The sequence below is a fragment of the Schistocerca cancellata genome, chromosome 5, assembly GCF_023864275.1.
Source record: "Schistocerca cancellata isolate TAMUIC-IGC-003103 chromosome 5, iqSchCanc2.1, whole genome shotgun sequence".
Lineage (NCBI taxonomy): Eukaryota > Metazoa > Arthropoda > Insecta > Orthoptera > Acrididae > Schistocerca > Schistocerca cancellata.
This window is the reverse complement of record NC_064630.1, coordinates 209,862,178-209,876,967: the sequence shown is the minus strand read 5'-3', so window position 1 is coordinate 209,876,967 and position 14,790 is coordinate 209,862,178. Positions and strand designations below refer to the sequence as shown.

At 39.0% G+C, this 14,790-nt stretch overlaps 1 protein-coding gene across 1 annotated transcript in view; it reads right to left on the bottom strand.

The window, feature by feature from the left end:
- The window catches only part of LOC126188451 (uncharacterized), a 739,971-nt gene that overhangs the window by 98,515 nt on the left and 626,666 nt on the right, over positions 1–14,790 (bottom strand). The gene's annotated exons all lie outside the window — the stretch shown is intronic.

The window sequence follows — 14,790 nt, the reverse complement described above, 5'->3', positions numbered from 1 at the left end:
TGCTATTCTGACCATTGTATATCAGTAAAATCAGAACCTGCTAGGTATGTTCCTCCACCCCGTGTATTGTAACACGACTGGATACTTCTTGTTTTGTTATCTACAAGGTGGTCCAGATGTTTGTCCTGAAATCTGTCTCGTTCGCCTGCGGCATTCCTGAGGTTATCCAGTGCGTGAGAAGCGTTCCTTCAACGATGCATTGCAAATTTCAGCTGTTTCCAACCCACAAGTTCAGGTGAGCATATAATGTAGGATACCATATTCGGTTGTTTCTTGACTCCTGGATGAAGTTCATTACGAAGTAGCTGCGATGAACTCGTGTATAATCGTCTTGAAACGCAAGCCCATTGGAAAAATATTCCCTATAGATCTGGACCATTGTCTGGACGATGATGTCGTGATATCACTTGGCCCTGTAATTACATTCGGTACCTATAGCAGGTGTCTAACATCCGTCCATAATACCGACCCCAAACATGACACTCAGCAGGCTGCAGAACCAGTTGATCTGTTTCCCTGAGCTACGTACTGGAGTCTGGAGCCCTCCACTCTTCTACGAAGATAATCTGACGTCAGCCAATGCCTGCGCTGGTTGGTGAGTAGAATTACACGCCATTTATGCTGTCTCCATTCCGCATGAATATTCCTCACCTTCTTCCTGCACCACAGTACTCACTAGTTTACTCTATTGTTCATAATAGACACACAGAAGCAAAATTCAGGATATGCAGATGTTTTCGTACTGTCTGGATAGAAACAGCCATCCACGTTGCTTCCAAACTTGCAACAAATAATTCTGATGCACTCCCTTCGTGGTACCTATGAGGCCATACTTTTTAGGTGGCAGTCATCATTTGGTATTTTTTACCGGGGACGATCACTAGAAGCCAGATCTCTAAAGTTTACCATCTCGCGTTAGCTGTTGAATGTTAGAATGATGTCGGAAGGCGTACTCCGATTCGCATGGCAAATCTCTTTCACTTATGCTTCTGTGTTGCTCGCAATTCTGGCATGACATATGCCGATATTCTACTTTCCACTAGTTTTCTCTACTGTCTTAGTTTTGTTCATTCCGAAGATGTACTCTGTGCCAAATATATCGTCCATGCCCCTAAATACCCTCTGTCTTTCTTGCATTCGTGCAGGGTTCCACGCCGTCTGCCAACCCTATCATTGGGGCATTTGTATCTATCTCCCCTCCGCCTTTATTTACCTTCTCAAAGTTTGTTTGATTTACGTCATTGCTTTTCTGACAGACAAGCCAAAATAGAAAAGTGATAAGCGGCAATTCAGAAGTACACCCTTCTCAATAGGACCGTTCCATACACACTGTTACTGCTCATTCCCTAAAGAATCTGAATATCCATCTTACGTTGTTGATAGCTTTCTATTGGTCCACAGATGCATATGAAGCTATAACGAATTGACTTTTTTTCCCGTGCTACCTTTTCCTAATCTGAAACTTTTCGTCGATGGTGTGTGACGCTTATTCTGGCAGACAGATAGTATGTTCCAACATCATCAACTTTTCATTTCAACTCTGCCAACTTCAATAGATTTTAGTAACTCTGAAGTTAAAACATCGAATTTCGCTGACTTAATGACATCAAGTTCTCAAGGTGTCAAATTCTCCTTGCACTACTGCATCAACTTTTTCATCCTTCTCCGCCTCCATCGCTCTCTGTTACAGTTTTCCTTCATCGTACAAGCCGACCATATGCTTATTACTGAATAATTATTTAAGAAACCAGACATTACCCACGTATTTACTTATTACAATCATTTATTAGTCTCTTTCCTCATCCCCCTTCCCTCTTCCATTTCTCCTCTCCCTACTCATTTCCTCCTTCTCCCTCTCTCTCTACCCATCTCCACCTAATCCCTCTATTCGTCCATATACTCCTTCTGCCGCTCTGTATATCCATCTCCTCATCCCCCTCTCACTGTCCACCACTTGTTCTCCCCATTTTGTCTCTCACTCACCGTGTTACTACACCCACTCCCACCCTCACCCCTGTGATGGTGGATGGTTTTTAACCCCACAACATTCATTTGCAGACAGTGAATAATAAGTGTGCCAAGTTTTGATTAAACTGATCCAGGAGGTAGGAGGAGTTGTTGAACATATGCATATGGTTTCACAAACTGCAAAATTTTCGCGAGTAAAACAGTGACCCCAATACGGAATAGATTTCCTTTACTTTACGTCTGTGGTATAAACGTTTTGTGAGCAGATTACCAGTTTCGGTCTATTATGACCATTTTCAGATCTGTTTCATAAAATCAATGTCCTAATGTACTGCAGCCATTGTTTTTATAAAATCGATCTGAATATGGTCATTACAGACCGAGACTTTTAATCTGATGATAAAGAGTTGGTGACCATAGATGTAAAATATTTATGTGAATAAGGGACAGACGAGTGTAATGCAAGTATACATCTAATTCTCCGCTCTTTTGCACCAACCGGATTCAGAATGGGTTTAAATCTATCTTCGGTAGTCAGCCGTGTGGCTTGATGTTAGATCATTAAGCATGTTGACAAAATCATTGATTCATCGCAGTGCTCATTCTAGCTACCTGTTAATATTCTTAACAGAAGAGATAAGGGACAAATTTCACTTCATACTCTTAATAGCATTCAAAGTGAAATAAATACAGGAAATAACTACGAAGAGGTCGTTTTGGAGCAATTTTACGTCACCGCTTCTCATACACATCCCCACCCATATTGGTAGTGGCTGATCTTACTCATACAGTATATTTATGCAAACAACAAGTCATGCACGTAACAAATTTTGTAGAAATTGCTCCAGGTGCTCCTGAGATATGTCACCCCCTTTTCATTCCCATTTCAATAGGATGCAGATAGCTTTGAACCCCGCAGTGTTTATTTCCATATGGTAAGAAATCTGTAATCCCCACAGTTTTTATAGAATCGAGCTCCTGTGACACTTTATTTTACAGGTTCGTCTTGATCACACAAACTTTTACACTTCACTACTACCCGTTTCGGCTACTGCCATCTGGAGATATGTGACAAACAAAAACTGTGAAACCAACTAAGCTCAGTTTGCTGACGCTAAATGTAAAAGGCTTGGTGCTACATAAGAAAGATTAAAAGTGTTTACGTGATTAACAGCCATGTATACCAGTCATAAATATCATAAAATATACTTATGTAGTATGAACGTCAAGCTAAATATGCAGGTGCTGGTGACGATCGGAATGCGTCTGGTATTTATACAAAGAATCTGAGGTCAGCAGAGGGCTCTATAGCTAGGGTACATTAAAAATTCGGAGTATGTATTAAAATCCATGGAGAAGAAATAAAAACTTTAAGGTTCGCCGATGACATTGTAATTCTGTCAGAGACAGCAAAGGACTTGGAAGAGCAGTTGAACGGAATGGATAGTGTCTTGAAAGGAGAATATAAGATGAACATCAACAAAAGCAAAACGAGGATAATGGAGTGTAGTCGAATTAAGTCGGGTGATGCTGAGGGAATTAGATTAGGAAATGAGACACTTAAAGTAGTAAAGGAGTTTTGCTATTTGGGGAGCAAAATAACTGATGATGGTCGAAGTAGAGAGGATATCAAATCTAGACCGGTAATGGCAAGGAAAGCGTTTCTGAAGAAGAGAAATTCGTCAACATCGAGTATAGATTTAAGTGTCAGGAAGTCATTTCTGAAAGTATTTGTATGGAGTGTAGCCATGTATGGAAGTGAAACATGGACGATAAATAGTTTGGACAAGAAGAGAATAGAAGCTTTCGAGATGTGGTGCTACAGAAGAATGCTGAAGATTAGATGGGTAGATCACATAACTAATGAGGAGGTATTGAATAGGATTGGGGAGAAGAGAAGTTTGTGGCACAACTTGACTAGAAGAAGGGATCGATTGGTATGGCATGTTCTGAGGCATCAAGGGATCACCAATTTAGTATTGGAGGGCAGCGTGGAGGGTAAAAATCGTAGAGGGAGACCAAGAGACGAATACACTAAACAGATTCAGAAGGATGTAGGTTGCAGTAGGTACTGGGAGATGAAGAAGCTTGCACCGGATAGAGTAGCATGGAGAGCTGCATCAAACCAGTCTCTGGACTGAAGACCACAACAACAAACAACACATTTGATTAATCAGTATCGCAAATGTAATGGTTAAAATGAGGTATGCATAGTCATTAATTAAAATTACTTCACATCGCAAACCGAGCGTCTGACAATAAAACATGTCCTGGCATACTATATGTGTAATTAGATACATACTTAAAATCCACATAAAAAGTGCAAATACTAATAATATGAAGCTCTTTGTCTGATAAAGTATAACATACAATTGTGTAATAGCCAGTATAAAAGTTGTAAGATTAAAATCACATCAATGAAATGAAATCTTCCAGCATGACAAATCAGTTAACATAACCGTAATTGTAATGTAATTAACGAAACAGTGACTATCAACAAAAAATTGAAAAATCGGTAGTCGATGATACATCTGGAGTGGGATCCCAATAGCAGCACATCGTGACTTCTCTGTGTGACGTTCTCGTTTCCCTGCAGCGGTATATATAGAGGAAGGCCCAGTCTCCTCGTCGCCGGCTGCCGGCGCATACGACCGCACGATAATCCGCTGTGGCGTTCGACGCTGCTCAGACTATTGTTTTTCTGAATACATCAAAACAAGAATTTACGTTAAGCTCAGTCTGTTCATTCAGCAATAATTCCGGTTGCCGTTTTCTGCGTACATAAATCTCCATTTCCTCGAGTAGGTTTAGTAACTGCTCCTTTGGCTCCCTATTTTCACGTTATTCTCCATGTTTCCTACGGAATGTTCTTCTCTGTCCAAATGTGTACCGAAAGCGCTCTTGTTTTGGTTATACGTATGCTCTCTAAAACAAGTCTTGAAATTCCTTCCTGTCTGACCGATATAAAACTTGTCATAGTCTTGGCAACTGCTCTTACTGACACCAGATTCCAAATATTTGGTGCTGTTGTTGCCTGCTTTGTGGCGTACCCTACAACCATTTATAATTTTCATGTGAAATACAATTTTAATTTTAGTTTTTCTGAAGGCCTGTGTTTTTCTGTCCAAAAACAAGCCATTGTACGCAATAGCAACTAATCTCTTGCCCTCTCGTTCTATTGTCTCCTTGTCACATATTTTTGCTTTTAGTTCATTATAAAGTTTCATTAGATCACGATCTTTATAACCGTTTTCCTTCGATAGTTATCTGATCACACTCCATTCTTCCACCTCGTCATTAGGGGTGAGTGGCAGTTTTAGCGTCCTGTTGATCATAGCTCTGAAATATGCCCATTCATGCTTCTTAGGGTGACAGGATTTCACATTTATAGTTCCTTTAGTAACCGTCATCTACCTACATATGGTACCCTTATGCCTTCCATCCCTTTTAGTTAACCTAAGATCCAAAGAACTTATACTTCCTTCTTGCTGTTCCACTGTAAATTTAATTTTCTCGCGCAGCCCACAAAACATGTTATCTTTTGCATTATTACGTTCGTTGTGTCCTACTTCGGATATATACTTGTTAGCTTTTACTGCTATGTCCATTTTATGAAATTTATTGAGTTTAGCCACATCACAAGCAATTTTTACTTCCGCAGTAGTAATTTTGATTACGCCTTTCTGCTACCTTTCGTATTTCACTTTCGTCGCCGTTGTACAGTAATATGATGTCGTCTACATTGCCTCTATAATAGACAGTTTTGTTGCAGATGTCAGGATTTTGTTCAAAAAGTTATTTTTAGTTCATTTACAAATATCTCAGCTGTTGTCCATTGCGAGTCCGTCCTTTGCATAAAAAAATCTTATTTTTAAACTTTAAATAAATGAAAACACAAGTTCTAAAATTTCCAAGAGTTTTGCTATTTCGACTTGACTGATCTTATACTTTAGCAAGTTCTCCCCTATAAGCTCCAACGTATCGTTTACTGGGACAGGTTAACAATGTCCAAAGAAGCCAGTGTAGCTCCAGCTGGGATTGGTACATCCTTAATCTCATTCGCAAATTCATTTCTATTCTTGAGATTTTTTATAAGTATACGGTGCTCTTTTTTTTGCATTCCCGGTTCAGTTTGTAATTGGGACATGACATATTATTAATAATCGGCCGAATGAGATCTTCCTTCCTGTGTAATTTAATTTGCGAACGATGCACGGTAATTGACGGATTCGTCATTTTTAATCTACGTTTCTCTTTCTCATCTGGAACAAAAAGATAATGTTCTCCATTTTTTTTCTTATATCTGACTGAAACTTGTTCACAAGTTTTTCTTCACTTCGAGTATGTTATTATCTGCAAGAAATTTTTCAGTTTTTCAAATGTAATCGCAGTTATAAATTACAACTGCCGAATTTCCTTTGTCAGCCTTTGGAGCTAAAGCCCTCTTGCATTTCTAATTTTTGATTTAGGCTTTTAAGTGATTCCAAATGTTTTGCATTATTACGTTCGTAGCGACCTACTTTGGATATATAGCTGTTAGATTTTACTGCTATGTCCATTTGATCAAATTTATTGAGTTTAGCCACGCCATAAACAATTTTTACTTCCGCAGTAGTATTTTTGGTTACGCCTGAGCTCAATTTCTGAGTAATACTAAAATGTAAACCCTTATTCAGAAGATCCATTTAATTATCCGTCATTTTTATGATGGTGTGATTAACCACGCTGTCCGCAAATTGATGTTTACCTTTTCGCTTTTGGTCTGCTCTAACATTATACTTCGCCTGTAAGTTGGAGGTTTTCTTCCTATGTCTCATTGTGGTCTTTTTCTGTTCATTGTTCACTACCTTATTAACACATTTGAAAGCACATGAAAATTGTAAAGGTGAGAGTAATGTGCCTAAAAGAAACTGGAGTCTGAGTGCATCCATATTAAATTTTCCTTTATTCTTGTGCGCTTCCCTGATCTCAGTCCTTATCCATGAAATTTCGCTTTTGCGTTTCACACGTACTGCTACTTCAAATGATATTATCTTGATATTAATGTATTTAGGAAAAATATCATCATCCAAACAGAATTTGTTAAACCTTATTTTCATCATATCTTTCATAATGCGCATTTTTGTTTTAAGGAGACGTATTCCCTCAAACTTGGCCTGACTTGGCACAAACTTGTCAGTTGGAAACATAAAGTCCGAAAACGAGTATGTGATCATATTTTGGCACTTCATTTTACAGGTCCGTCATGATCACACGAACTTTTATACTTCACTATTATCCGTTTCGGCCGCTGCCATCTTCAGATCTGTTACAAACAAAAACAGTGTGTAACCAAAAAAGTTCAGTTTTCTGACGCTAAATCTATAAAATAGCTGCAGCTACATAAGAAAGATGAAAAGTGTTTACATGATTAACAGCCACATTAGCTAGGAACTTCACTTTATTAGTATTTGCACTTCTTATGTGGATTTGAAGTATGGATCTAATTCCACGTATAGTATGTCATTACATGGTTTATTGTCAGAAGCTCGGTTTTCCATGTGAAGTAATTTTAATTAATGACTACACATACCGCATATTAACCATTACATTTGCAATACTAGTTAATGTTGTACCTTAGCTATAGTGCCCTCTGCTGGCTTCAGTTTCTTTGTATAAATACCATACGATTTCTGATCAGCTCCAGCACTTACTGTGTACCTACGTGTTTAATTTGACGGTGATACATCAGAATATTTTATGGTGTGTATGGCTGGTACACACGGCTGTCAATCATGTAAACACTTTTTATCTTTCCTATGTAGCACCAGGCCTCTTATAGATTTAGTGTCAGCAACCTAAACTTACTTAGTTGCACACTGTTTTAATTTGTAACAGGTCTGAAGACGGTAGTAGCCGAAACCGATAATAGTGAAGTGTAAAAGTTTGTGTAACAAGACGGACCTTTAAAATAAAGTGGCAAAATATGATTACGGACTCATTTTCAGATTTCGTCTTTAATCGATGAGCTCCTCTGAGTAAAATACTATAAAACTTATGTTTATCTTAGAGCTGATTTAACGTTTTAAATTATTATGTTAAGTCTGTAACCGACAAAGAGTTTAACGTCTGTTAGAAGTCGTTAAGCGCTCTCATTCTCAAACACTGCGTGATTATAGGCTCAGTAATTTTCTCACCGTTTTGAGGAAACTTAGTTTACGAAGCATTTCGTTTCTGAACTACGAGTCGTACAACGACATAATTTTGCAGTTACTACTGGGAAAATATATTGCTAATCAGTTAGCAGTAAAGAAGTAATCAATTAAAACGTCATTCCTGAGGCGACAGTTTTGCTCATTACAGCGAAAATGCACTGTTCTTTTTCGTTCATCATTTCGGGGAGTGTGTCAACGAGAAAAAGTTTCGGAAGAGTATCATGTTATGTGTAAAGTTTGTTGCAAGTCGAAAAGTGCTCCCAGTCTGAAATAATGGATGAATGTAATCTGGATATTCGCTTGCGGTGACTAACGCCTCAAGGTAGATAGACGGTTTATGTCTGTAATACTTGTGTTAATTAGTTACGCTCCTATCACGTCTGCCCCTCTGAGATGTAGGCGGTTCTTATCCTACAATGCCTACTTCCAAACAGTAAGTGATATGTGTACCGCGTTTGGTTGAAATTGATAGGATGAAATGTAGAACATAAAATGGTTCAAATGGCTCTAAGCACTATGGGACTTAACATCTGAGGTCATCAGTCCCCTAGACTTATAACTACTTAAACCTAACTAACCTAAGGAGATCACACACATCCATGCCCGAGGCAGGATTCGAACCTGCGACCGCAGTAGCAGCGCGGTTCCGTACTGAAGTGCCTAGAACCGCTCAGCCACAGTGGCCATGTTGTAGAACATACATACATTTTTATAATATAATGTATAGAGGTACAACACTTTCACCTACGCTGTAACTGGTTTAGTTTTATATATAAGTAGATGTGTTTCAACTTCTCGTCCATTTTCCACGGACTGATACAACTGAACACAACTTGTGGAAGATGACGTGTTGTTTTTGTAGAAACTAAATAAGCTGCAGTGGAGACACGAGAATGGTATAATTATATAAATATTTGTCTGCTACAGACATCGAAACGACATCAGTTAACTGTTGCCGTCTACCTCCCCTTTACCGGGACTTGTTACTTGTTTATACTTCAGGGTTACACACGTTTACTCTTTACAATTCGGGAGGTAAATTTAATCCTATCATACACTGTTCCGTTGTTAATTACAACCATCTCTTTCGCTGTTTGTTTAATCACCTCTCCCATCCTGTTTATTCTTCCTGTTAATTTTGCATGCAACTCACTAATGTTGACAGCTGGTCCATTTTATCTACGTAATCTTTTTGTTTACACATCCTTCGCGTTCTGTTTGTACATCCTGAAAATTTTGCTCCCGGCTTTCAATCTCATTCTCTCCCTCAATTTTTTTCTTTTCTTGAGTCTTCTGACCGGTTTGATACGGCCCACCCCAATCTCTTCATATCAGAGCAGCGCTTGCAACCTGAATCCTCAATTATTTGCTGGCTGTATTCCAATATTTGTCTTTCTCTGCAGTTTTTACCCTCTACAGCTCCCTGTGGTACCATGCATATTATTCCCTGATCTCTTAACAGATGCCCCTTCATACAGAATTTCTTCTTGTCATTGTTTTCCATTTACTCCCTTCCTCTCTGATTCTGCGCAGAACCTCCTCATCAGTCAACCTAATTTTCAACCTTCCTCTATAGCCCCACGTCTCCAATGCTTCAATTCTCTCCTGTTCCGGGTTTCCCACATACCGTGTTTCACTACCGTACAATGCTGTGCTACAACTGCACGTACACAGAAGTTTCTTCCTCAGATTTAGGCCTGTGTTTCACACTAGTAGGCTTATCTTAGCCAGGAATGCCCTTTTCGCAGTGCTAGTGTGCTTTTGATGACTACTTCTCCGTCCGTTATGGATTACTTTGCTGCCTAGGTAGCGGAATTCAATAATCTTGTCAATCTCATGACCATCACTCCCGATATTAAGTTTCCAGCTGTTCTCATTTACGATACTTCTCAATACTTTCGTCTTCCTTCGATTTACTCTCAATCCATATTCTCTATTCATTTCACTGTTCGTTGTAATTAGCAGATTCGGCAACTCTTCAACACTTTGACTGAATATAGCAATGTCATAAGCGGATCTTATCGTAGATATCCTGTCACCTTGAATTTAATTTCCTTCATTGCACATTCGACGTATAGATTGAAGATTATGGGCAAAGACTAAATCCTTGTCTTACATCCTTTTTAATCGGATCACTTCTTTCTTGATATTCCACTATTATTATTCCCTCTTTCTCCTGTTTTATATTGCCCATCTCTTCACACAGCTTACCAGTGTTTTTCTCAGAATTTCGAACAACTTACAGCACATGGAGACGTCGAACGCTTTCTTCAAGTCGACAAATTCAATGAACATGTTTGATTTTTCTTCACTCTTGCGTCCATTATCAACAGCGGTGTCAGATATGCCGGTCTGGTGCCATTATCTTTCTTAAAGCCAAATTGATCTCACCTGGGATATTCTTCTGTTTATTATTCTCGTCAGCAATATTAATCCACGAACTGTTAAGCTGATTGAGCGATAATTCTCCCAATTTTCATTTCCTACAGTTTTGGGAATTTTACGGATGATATTTTCCGGAAAGTCAGATTATGTATCGCCAGACTGATACGTTCCACACACCAACGTGAAAAGTCGTTTTGTTGCTACTTCCCGCAATGATTTTACGAATTCTGATGGAATGTTATCTATCCCTTCTGCCTTATATGATCATAAGTCTTCCAAAGCTCTTTTGAACCCTGATTCTAATATTGGATTATCTACCACTTCTATATCGGCTCCTGTCTCTTTTTCTATCACAACAGACAAGTCTTACCCCTCATAGTGATCTTCATTGTGCTCTTTCCAACTAATCGCTGTCTCCTCTGTATTTAACAATAGATTTCCCATTGCACTATTTATGTTACCAACGTGGCTTTTGAGTTCACCGAAGATTGTTTTGACTTAACTGTATGTTGATCCAGTCCTTCCGACGATCATATATTTTTCGATTTATTCAAATTTTTCACACAGCCATTTCGCCTTAGCTTCCCTGCATTTCCTATTTGTTTTAATTCCTAAACGACTTGTGTTTCTGTATTCCTGAATTTCCCTGAACATTTCTGTACTTCCATCTTTCATTGAACCAACTGAAATGGCTACTGAGCTATTTCTTATCGCACCATCTATAGCTTCAGGAAACTTCCAACTTTCCTCCTCAATCCTTAGCACTACCGTATCCCACTTTTTGCGACTTGATTCTTCCTGACTAGTCCGTTAAACTTCAGCCTACACTTCATCACTACCAGATTGTGATCTGAGTCTATATGATCTCAGTCTGTATCTGCTACTGGGTGTGTCTTACAATCGAGTTTCTACATTCGGAATCTCTATCTGTCCGAGATGTAATCTATCTCGAAACTTCCGTATCTCTTGGCCTTTTCCAAGTACAGCGCCTCCTCTTATGATTCTTGAATAGAGTATTCGCTATTACTAGCTGAAATTTATTTCCAAACTCAATTTATCTTTCTCCTCCGTCATTCCTAGCACCAAACCCATATTCACCCGTAACTCTTTCTCCTATTTCTTCCACTACAGTCGCATTTCAATCCCCCATGACTATTGAATTTTCATCTCCCTTTATATAATGAACCATCCATTCGGTATCCTCATACACACTATCTCTTCATCTTCGGATTGCGAGTTCGGCATGTATACCTGAACTATCGTTGTCGGTGTTGGTTTGCTGTAAATTGCTATCTATCATTTTATTGTTAACAGTAACACACTCTCTCACCTAACTTCTTATTCATAACGAATCCTACTCCCCTTATATCATTTTCTGCTGCTGCCGCTATTAACCCGTACTCATCTGACCAGAAATCCTTGCCTTCTTTTCATTTCACTCACTGCCCCCACTATATCCAGATTGAGCCTTTGTATTTCCTTTTCCAGATTTTCCAGCTTCGCTATCACGTTTAAACTTCTGACATTCCACGACTCGACTCGTAGAACGTTATCGCTTAGTATATTATTCAACCTTTTTCTCAGATCACCTCCCCTTTCGCAGTCCCCCCGCCCCCCCCCCCCCCCCCGGAGATCTTTTGCCGTACACAGAAAAACATGACACTTTTCCTATTACAAGTGATTTCCATTTCCTTCTGCATTCTCATTCAGTTGATCACTGATGTTTTCTTTCACCTTTAGGGGCAGTTTATCTCATCGGAAAGGCAACAAAGTGCCATGAACTCCTCCGCCCTCTATAAGTCCCCATCAGGGTGACTTCCAATGCTGGAAAACTTTGGCCACCAGTACTGATGATTTGTATTCAAAACGTAAGCTATGGCGTGATCGATCCCGTGATCGAGGATGTTTCAATTAGTAATCGAAGTCGCTACCCCCTTTTTTATATCATTTTTTTCGTAGCGTTTCTTCGGCGCGGACGGCCCATGACACGCGTTCAAATCCGTCGTTAATCCGTTCACTTAGTTTTCTTTTTATTACAGGGTGCAGCTAACCCTCAACGAGCGCGGGGTCCCTATATTTACGCCTTTCTTCAATAGCAAGTTACAGCGCTTCCTCACTTCTTAACTGGAATTATCATTGGGCTTTTGATGGACTTGTGATTTTCTAATATAACCTTGTAATAATCTCATCTGTCGTCTAGCGGTTTTTAATGCCATCGATGTAACTTGAAACCACATTGAAACTTCCTGCCTGATTAAAACTGTGCTGAACGAGAACTCGAATCTGTGACCTTTGCCTTTCAGGGTTAGTGCTCTACCGATTGATCTATCCAAGAACGAGTTGTGACTCGCACTTATTGATTCCTCCATAGCTCCTGAACCTGCATTTCTTCACAGTGACAAAGAAAGGCGAAAAACATGAAACCCTAATTTCCTAATTTACGAGTATCGATCATCAATTAGATGGTTGTTGTAGTATAGGGTACTAATCAGCGATATGCTACTCTGTGATCTACATTCTTCTATTGTGCAATTAGCCAGTAGTAGGAAAGTGGAGAAGATGTGAACTTTCAAATATGTCGTATTTGTTGAATACCGTTTCTAAAATATTCTTTTTGTTATTCGCATGGAAAGCAAGAGCTCCTAGGCGATGGAGTACAGGAATCGTGGAGTAACATCACCAGCGGACAAGTAACCACGGCTGAGAGCAATTGATCTTTGATCGGAATGATTGAATAATTGTTATTTACATTCTCCTATTGGGCAAAGGAGAGTATATGTGTATTGAGCTGTTTGTGAAATGTTAGTTTGTAGATTATGTACCAGTAGGCTCTGATCCATTATCCCAGCCCTTAGTGTCGGAAACGATTCCTGGGAGTGGTATCAGAAAGTGAAGCAGTGAATTAAAATGTTTGCTGTGGCTGGAACTAGAATCTGGGTGTTCAGATTCTTAGGCAGATATGCTAAACCCAACATTGCGGTTACCAGAGCTACACGGACTACGCTAGTCCACTGCCTAATGAGCCGAGGAACTGTCTTCAAGTCCCGGCCATGGCACAAGCCTTAATCCAGTGCTTCAGCTTCTATCCTTATCGAAAATAAAGTTGGGAATCATATGTCTGCAGAAAAATTGTAATGGCATCAGGTCAACAGATTCATACGATTTTTTTGGTAAAATACGTTTGGAGAAAACTGTAAGGCGTAACTAACAGCCGAAAGTCATACTGTTGGGAATCTATGGACTAAATACCAAACAAAGAAGAAAAAGGAACTGCAAAAGTTTCATAATTTACATGTGGAGATGACCTAGAATCTTGTCATAAGACTCTCTAAATTGAAAGTCACGTATGTAAAAATACTGTAGCTACTTTTGATGATTCTATGACATAATCAAATCTGTGTTTAAGGAAGGGTGCACAAATTTTATGCCTTATGCATAAAAAAATCAGTTTCCAACATTGTAATGATACAAGGATGTTTCCTTGCGCTCTATTCCTTAAATGAAGACATCTGAATGCAATTTATCAATAAGGGAGTTAGTATCTTTAATTTCTAATATTTATATCCTAAATTATTAAGAGAATAAGATTATAATATTATTTTCAACATTCAGTTTATGACTGCTTTACATTTTACAATAGAATGTACGTTATTGGTAAAGGAACTAAAAGGACATTCTTCGTTTTCTGAGTGAGAAATTAGAAAGTATTTTTACTCACCTACACATTCCTACAGAATATCTGTTTCTTTATAAAACGTTTTTCTACCCGCAACTCCAGTGGTGTCCTCTCAAATGATTACATTCAAATTACATTTTCATGAATGGGCTGCTATCTGCTAGGAGTGTAGGATGAAATTAGGAAAAGCAACCGAGACGTCGAATCATTCTCGACCGTGACAATGCCAGCAGCCACACAATCCTTCAAGCATTTGATAATTAACAGATAAAACCAATGTGTTAATTTGTGTCAACGTCACACTAGCCTCCTTCAGCTGACGTATCGCCTAACTACTTTTTTTTTGTTCTCGTATACAAACAGAACTAGCGTGAACAGCGTTTCTCATCACCTCAAGAATCTGTTGAACTTTTCCAAAACCAGGTACTAACAACACAGTCGACGAAATGTCTCAGTTATTGGTTAGAACGTATGAGAACGTGCATAACTTCCTAAAACGATTTTTTTAAGATACAAGATATTTTTCATTCCTTTACGCAAACGTAAGAGGCGGCCATCGTAAAATAG